Below are 8239 nucleotides of genomic sequence, written 5' to 3'. Positions count from 1 at the left end.
AGAAAGAGAGACATTCCTCACTAAGCAGCTCTGCTGTTTCATCTGTCTTGAAGTGCTTTGATAAATGGATTGAAACTTGTCGGCTTTTCCTGTAGTTTCTGAGACTCCCTCTGGAAACTCTGTTGAAATGTTATTATTGTAACTTCTTAGAGCGCTACTTAATGAATTGTAACAGATATCCCTGCGAGTCCTGCAGACGCCGCGAGGACCGTGCTTCCTCTCCTTCCCGCAGCAGAAGCAAACCAGTGCCACGCAAACGCATGGCAGCAGAGCTCGCGTCCTCTTCCACCAAGAGCAGCTGGTCTCTCGCCAGGGAAAATACTTCTCACCTTCGTAAGGCTTCAGCCCAAGCCTTGTGTCCCAGCTGGGTGATCGGTGGGACTTCAGTGACATCGAGCGTAGCCAGATGATTTTTATCTTTTAAGAAGAAACCTTAGGAAGGATGACAAATTAGCACGGGTTTAAGTCTGTCTTGGTTGATTTCCTCTGTCTCTAGGATGAGATAGTTTGGCTTGCATGCAGTGCCTGAGCTATCCTGAAGCTCAGACTGGTGACTTGGGTGCCTTTGGACAGTCTGAACTCGCGCTGCCCACAGGTCCCACCTGCCCTCGGAGCAGCCTTTTCTCAGGCAACAGTTACATGATGTTACCACGTGGGCAGATGAGATGGATGGAGCGGTAAGCGTAGCACCTTTTCTGAAGCACAGGAATGACCCAGCAGGGCCTTTAGATCTGCCTGAGGAGATCTGCTGAGAGGGTGGTCAGAGGAGCCTGACAGGGACACGTGTGTACTGTGGAGCTAGAGGGTGGAAAGAAGTCAACCATCTCGGGGTCACCTTGGACCCCAATAATGTCCTACCCTGTTGCATCCCACAGTGGAGCAACGGGATGCCATGGTGGCTTCTTATTTCCTACCTCCAACCTATTCAAAGGAATCTCGCTCCTCCTCTGCTCTCTCTGAAGCAGGGGGTGTGTGACCAATGATCTGCTTGGTTGGGTAGCTTGGTTGTGCTGGGTAGGCTCAAAGATCCTTGTCCTGACGCAATGGTCACCTGAGAGTTTAAAAGTTTTTTGGTGGCTTTTTTTTTTTTATCTTCTCACTGGGTTTCAGTTGTCCTTGTTTTTGTAAGAATATGAAACTGAGCTATTGCTACTGAGGTTCTCATGAAGTGCAAAATGGCTAAACACACAATCCCAGCAGCATTAATAGCTGTGCCCCTTGCCCTGCGTAGTACGGCTGACAGGTGCCTGCAGTAGATAGTGCTGGCCATCTCCAGCTTGAAAATAAAAGCGTGCCTTCCCCTTGCCTCCAGATACGAACTTGGGCCATCCTGAGTGAGGTATGCAGGAAGACAGGAGGGCAATTTTGGAGGAGCTCCTGGTCAGTGTGGTGTTGGAGCAGAACTACGAAGCTGCTGGGTATGGGTCATCTCTCCACGGTGAGGCCTTGGGGGTGGCTCCATTACCTTTGGCACGTTGAGGCCATGTTTGATTTTTGCAGCCTTTTATTTCACTTTTTTTTAACATTTTGCATATTAAAATTTGTGTAGGCAGCCAGAAGAGAGCAGCATCTACACAATACTCGACACAACAGAGAGGATTAGGAATCAGTGGCTCAGTTCTCTGGGACCTGGACTGGGGGGGTGGGGGCAGTAAAGTGTCCTTTCTTTACATTTTGTTTTAAAAGTACTTCTAATTTCTTTTTGTGTATCCTCACTAAAATACGTTCTATGTCCAATACTGATTTGTGGTCTCAGCTGATATTTTCCAAAAATTAAATAAAACCAGGGTTACCTTGGTCTTTTTTCTGAGCTGTTCACATTTGCTTTTAAAGTTTCTTTGCTCTTCTCAACCAGCCCAAACATATTAGTGTGCATACCTAGGTAGAGTGATGCCAAAATAGGGAATTATTTTCAAAAAAACCAATAGTGATTTGGGATTTTTCTGGTATTTCAGCTGCCCTTGCATGAAATTCCTCCAATATTTTCATTCACAGTAGGAATGTGCTGGAAACCAAACCTACTAAAGTTGCCTCTGTTTATTCCTCCCAAAGTGAAATTATCCATGTCCTCTTGTCTCTCGTGAGATCCTGGAGGAAACTGTCTGCGCGCACACATTGACACATCTTTGGTGCATTCCACACGAGCCAGTGTAATTACACCAGAAATATGAATTTAGCCCACACAGCGTGTGCGCGCTGTGCTCTCTGTACAGGGTACACACACACACGCCCCAGCAAACGCTCCCATTTAAATTTCGGAATAAGCCATTCAAGACATTGCTGTGCGATTCACTTCATGACTGTGCGCTGTATACATTCCTCGAAAACGAATGGGTATTCTGTGCATGTTACCGCTTTGCAAAAATATCTGACGTGGGTTTAGTTGGTTTAATACTGAGGTTTTTGAAATCTCAGTAATTGTCATGATTACTGTGTGTAATAGAAATTAGAAAGAAGCCTGGGTTTTGGCTTTGAAGCTACCTACTTCTAAGAGTACATTTTTGTAAGTTTTCTTTTTAAGGTGCTTCTTCATGCCCCAGCTAAACTTTCCCCAGATTACGTGTTAGCTATGATAGCTGTTCTATAGTTAGATTTTAATCAGCCTCAGTACACAGTAATGTTAAACACTGAAAGAGCTACTAATTAATCGCCTTTCTGTATGTAACAGAGAGATAAATATCCATCCCGGAGGAATTGTAATTTCATGGTTTCTAATGATGGTTAGATTACATTATCTGGATCACTTAGGCTGTGGGTGTCATAAAAAATGCTCAAAGTCATTTATATTCAGTTTAATTTTTTTTTTAACTTTGTAAGCCTGAGAAAATAATGCAGTGTTAGCAAGTCTGTTTCATATTTTACTTAAATATACCTTTGTTGCACTGACTGAGTGGATTCAGATGACAGTGACAAACTCAGTTCTTTTCTATTTAACATGCACCCTCTGCAATCAAATTAACAACGTACAAATCTTCATCGGGCTTCTGCAGAAGAGTCTGTTGAGTTCCTCGGCGTTATTGAGCTTTGGGGAAAGGTTTTCTTTTTGGATGTCTGTTTGCAATGAGTGTTTTCTTCTAATTCTTGTATGTTCTGTAAAGTCTCAGTTGTTTGTCTCGAACCAAGAATTAACTGGACTTTTGGGTTGTATCAGGCTGTGGCTCAAATAAAATAATACAATGCGACAGCAGTGTGAACCTCTCATTTTCCCCGCCCCACTTCTAACTGATTGGAGTCCACGCGCGACTTGTGCGCCTGCACATCTGTGTCCACGACACACTTAAATTTGGTAGCTACAAGAATACAAAAAAAAAAATAAATCCTACTCCATGTGTATATTGTAATAGCTAATACTTGCATATTTTGAAGTTATACTCATTCATATTTAAAAGGCTGAGGCTTCTTTGAACTGCTGTGTTGGAGGGGGAAGTTAATTGTTTCTGAATGAGGATGATACTCCCCTTCCATATCAATTATGTGTACTGCTCCAAATTATCAATAATGCTCATTTCCAGTCTCCATCGTTTGCAGTTTCACAGCAGGCGAGTGTGCTTGCAGAAAGTTGCCTGGGCTCCAGGGCGGCAGCCCCTTCCGGCATCCGCTGGGAGCCAGAGGCGGGAGGGAACCCCAGAGGAGCAAGGTGAGATAAAGAAATGTGATATATTTTCAAGAGAGAGTTTGTCATCGGTTAGCTAAAATTGCTTCTGAAGTTTCGCTGGCAACTGTTTTACATGTCTGACTTAGTGACGAAGGAACTATACTATCTTAATAGAGAACTCCAGAACTTCAGAAGGGTTTCTCCTTGTTTGAATGCACAGCACAATGAATTTGTACCCACAGAGCATTCACCACTTACATTTCAAAACCTACAGCACACTAAACGTGAAACTTTTGTTCAAATTTCAAGGATTTTGATAGCCCAAGTGAATAGACACTGCCTATTGATTTTTCCCTTACAATGACTCTTGGATAACCTATTTTCTCATTTATTTTTAACGACAGCTCATGAGATTTTACAGCAATTCTGCCCAACCTCCTAATATCAAAATCCCTCCTTGACCCTGAAAATTGTAATTCTGCTATAGATCACAGCTGCTGAATATTACCTTTTACTAAGCTGGTTAAATAAAATATGTCCAAATCACTAGATCCCACAGGCCATGACTGCAATTCTAATTATACAGGGTCTGTATTTCTGCTCTACTGTACAGAAAAGCACAGCTCTCTCTGAGTCCACACCAAAGTGTGGAAATCCAGAATATTGGTTCTAGTTTTCAATTTTAAAAAAAAAAGTTACACTGCTCTTCAATGATTTTCCTGTAAAACTTTTACAAGGGAACCAAACCCTTTTGATGTATTCCATACAATAAAATGCTGTGTAAGTCTGGAGGACAGAAGCATGTGGCGAGAATTTTCTTATGACTGGGGGATGGGTGTATTTGATGTGTACCCATTTCAAAATTAAAAAAAAAAAAAAAAAAAGTCTCGCACTACTCTTAGGCTGCATATTCTGCACAATGGCTCGGGAAACCAATGTAAGGAAGCTAATTCTGGCCATTAAGCATATCCTTTCCCTTCCCACTGCTTATTCAAAAAGTGATCACATGCTCCCTGCTGCAAGTTACACCATTATAGAATTTAGATATGGAAGAAACCTATTAGATTAGCCGTTCCACCTACTGATGTGGGATTGTTCCCTGGAGAACCTTATTCATTAGTGGATCACAGCCTAACCTTGTGGGCGCACTGTGCCAAGACCATCTTGGTTTTGTTCTGCTTTCCCCCCGCCTCCTTTCCCTCTGAGAGTGGCTGAGGGGGTGGTTTGGTGAGGAGCACGATGGAGAAGATGGAATTCTTTAGTTTCGCGGTCACACTGGTGGTTTGGATGCTTGAGTGTGCACATACTTATGCGGATGATTAATTTGTGTACTTTTTTTAATTAGTATCCAAGTACAGAGGACTAGATGGGGATGGGGGGTGGTCTTATTCAACGTAATTCACTGTAAGATCTTCTGGAGCCCAGTGGTCTCCTACAGCAAATTACCTTCATGGCTTGCCCTGATTCTGCAGTGTCCTCAGATCTAGTCTGCATTTTGCTTTCTGCTTTCACTCTTTTGTGAGCAGATGGAGCCAAACTTTTAATTGATTGTCTGCCAGGGAAAGCAGCGTGGCATTTTGCTGCTTTTCCAGGACAGAAAGTTTTTATTTTGGTTATTCTATGGTCTGATCCCATAAAACTCTGAGCTTTCCAGAGCAGCTGTGGGTGCTTGGCATGCCTCACAGTTGTGCCTGGTACTGGGGCACTTTCAGCTGGGTTTCCTACTCCAAACTTTTCCTTTCAGAGCTTCACTTGCACCTTCTGTCCTGTTAACTTTTCTTAGTGATTCCCCTTATCCAGAAGCCCTGGGAGGACCTCAGTATCAGCCCGTTCTCTGGGCTCAGCCACTTGCGATTTAATAGTCTGATTCAAACCTGCTATTGAAGCACCTTGAGTCTGTCACTTTAGGCAAGCTCATTTGTCTCTACCATGTGGGAGCTGCCAGTTCTCCCCTGTTCTGGCCCCTGTGGGTATGAGCCCTACACCACACTGCAGCTGTGCCTTTCCTCCACGCGCCACCCACACGTGGACTACCCCCTCCAGGGCTCTGCCAGGTCCCCAGAGGTGAAACCAAGGTCCAGAGAGGTCTGTCTGCAAGCAGACATCTGCTGACCCCAACATGGACCAACATGAGTCCTGCAGAGCCCAGCCCAGGTACGGGGAGCCATCACCACACAGGAGACCCTGCATCCTTTGGAGATGCACGCCCCCTTCATCTGAGGACCTGGTCCTCAGAGCTTCCCTTCGGTTGATCGAGACTGGGAAAAGTGTGAGAAAGAGAGGGGAGCAAAAGCGACTGCTTCCATCCTGCAGTTTCAAAGTCCTGGTTTCCACCCTCAGAATATAATAAATGGCTGCTGAGTTACTTGACATGGAGCTAAAGTCTGTAGGGTGAATTTTCAGAGCAACGCACAGGAAATTATATGCACAATTACTGTTGTTAACAGAGCCTGGGCATGTAACTCCCTGCACAGCAGGCTGGAAATCTTCCCCATGCATGTTTAATGGCGTTTGGGTTGCTACATTCCTAGGGCTGTGTCCCTTTTCTAATGCCTAGTGTCCTGGATGAAACAAAGGAATTACTGAATGTAAAAGAGATTTTATTTTGCTATTAAAATAATATTCTCTTGATCTGCAGTCTCCCTCTAATGCCAAAGAACTTCTTGCCTCACTCAGTGATCCCTTAACCTTTCTGTTCTGTGAGAAAAAAAGAGAAAAAAATCACAGCTTTATTTATTTATTTATTCTTCTTCTAAATTTATTCCACATAACCTGCTCACCGATGTTCATACAAATGAGTATATACATGTTCATACAGGCAGCACGGTTATTCTAGTGATGGATGTTGTTGAAATAAGTGTAGGTCATAACACAGAAAATATTCGTCTAAATCTTAATGCGTAAATGCTCCTGAGTAAATAATGTATTTGCACATCTTCATAGGAAAATGAAGTGTATGTGCCATTTCACTAATCAGGCATGTATTTAAAATGTCTCTCTGCTCAGGAGGTTATTAATGTGGTATTTAAACTTCAGTACATTGTACACTAGGAAGGGTCTGTAAATTTGGGATTGCCTTTTGCTTCCATACTGTTTTATTTAATTTTATGTACCGTAATTGTTTTCCTTTCCCCCAAAGAAGGTTATCATCTCCTGCACCTAGATCAATTCAAATGGACTTTAATTCTCTTCAATAAAAATTAAATTACTCCTCTAAACTAACAGTTTTGCAGCTAAAAGGAGCTTATATTTACAGCTGTGCTGTCTTATTGATTGAAATTTTCTTCTACCCACGTTACGCTTGACTCTCCAGCTTTCTGCGAGGTCTGAAGGCAGAAAGCAAGGTGCTGTAAACTGAGACTAGAAACACCAAAGTAAAAACACACACACATCAAATATACATATATATATAAAAATGCATCAAATACATACACAAGTTTCTAAAAGGTTTCAATCATTCTACAATTGCACGATTGCTCTTCAGCTCCCCAAAAGGCTTTCATCTAAGAGCAGAAAAAAGTGTAGCTTTCTCAAGTTTTAAAAGCATTGTTGGGGCACGCCTAATAGATTTGTCTAACTCTGTATGTCTTGATATGTGCAGCATGATTGATTGTACTCTCCTTAGCATAAATCTTGAAACTGTAAATAAATTTTTGAAGTAAATAGTCACTTGATAATTGCTTAATAAAGTATCACACACCAGCAGTTTTGAATAAAAAAAAAAAGTTCAAACCTACTGTGTGGTGTCTCTTTTTACTGGAAATGGGCTTTTACTTTTAAACTTCTGTTATATTTGGAGAGAAGTAATCCCACGGAAAATGATACCAGTACTAACAAGGAACATATTATCTTTCATGTGGGTATTTTTTTCATGTTTAAGGTTTCTTTGTTATTATCTCAGTAGCAAGACTCTCCACACAGTCTTAGGCAGAAAATCAAAATATGCCTTAAAGCAATAATCTTTTAATAAGTATCAAATGTCTTTCAATAAGATAAAAGAATTCTTTTACACACACATACACACACACACACAGAGACTTACTTCACCATTAATGTTATTTTATACCTCTTCAACAATATTTTGGGGAACATCTTTTTTTTTTTTTTTTTACCCAAGATTAAACCCTCCTCACAAATTTGAGATAATTAAATTTCTTAATGCTGCTAAAAATTCTGTTCAGATTGGTCTCTCCACTTGTTGGGGTTCCTTGTTCAAAGGACTTTGGGAGATGGGAACATCTCCTATGGCCTCAGACATCACCATTGGCCAAAATAAGGGTGTTGCTCCAAACTTCATTAAGACACCAGCTTGGAGAATACAGTCTTTTTGCATTGATTTTTCAGGAGTGCGGGATGGAGTGTATTCACACAGCCAAATTTTGGGTGAGTAAAGTGAGATCCTTCAGAGGAGGTGCAAGGAGCCTGCATAACTCTGCTAATGGACACAAAGGGACACTGGGCTTCACCATCCAGGCCCAGACTTGTCCCACGCAACTTTAGGTTCCTATCCAGGGAAACTAAGTTAGCAGGTTAGTGATCTGAGATGCCTTCTATAGGGGGATACATGAGCAAGATCCCTAAAATTGGTTTGGGGAAATGCCCCGCCAGTCTCCTGCCAAGGAGGAAAGGATGAATGCAACAGGC

Source organism: Pygoscelis adeliae, unplaced genomic scaffold (genome assembly GCF_000699105.1).
Source record: "Pygoscelis adeliae isolate BGI_AS28 unplaced genomic scaffold, ASM69910v1 Scaffold4, whole genome shotgun sequence".
Taxonomy (NCBI): domain Eukaryota; kingdom Metazoa; phylum Chordata; class Aves; order Sphenisciformes; family Spheniscidae; genus Pygoscelis; species Pygoscelis adeliae.
This window is presented reverse-complemented; position numbering follows the sequence as displayed.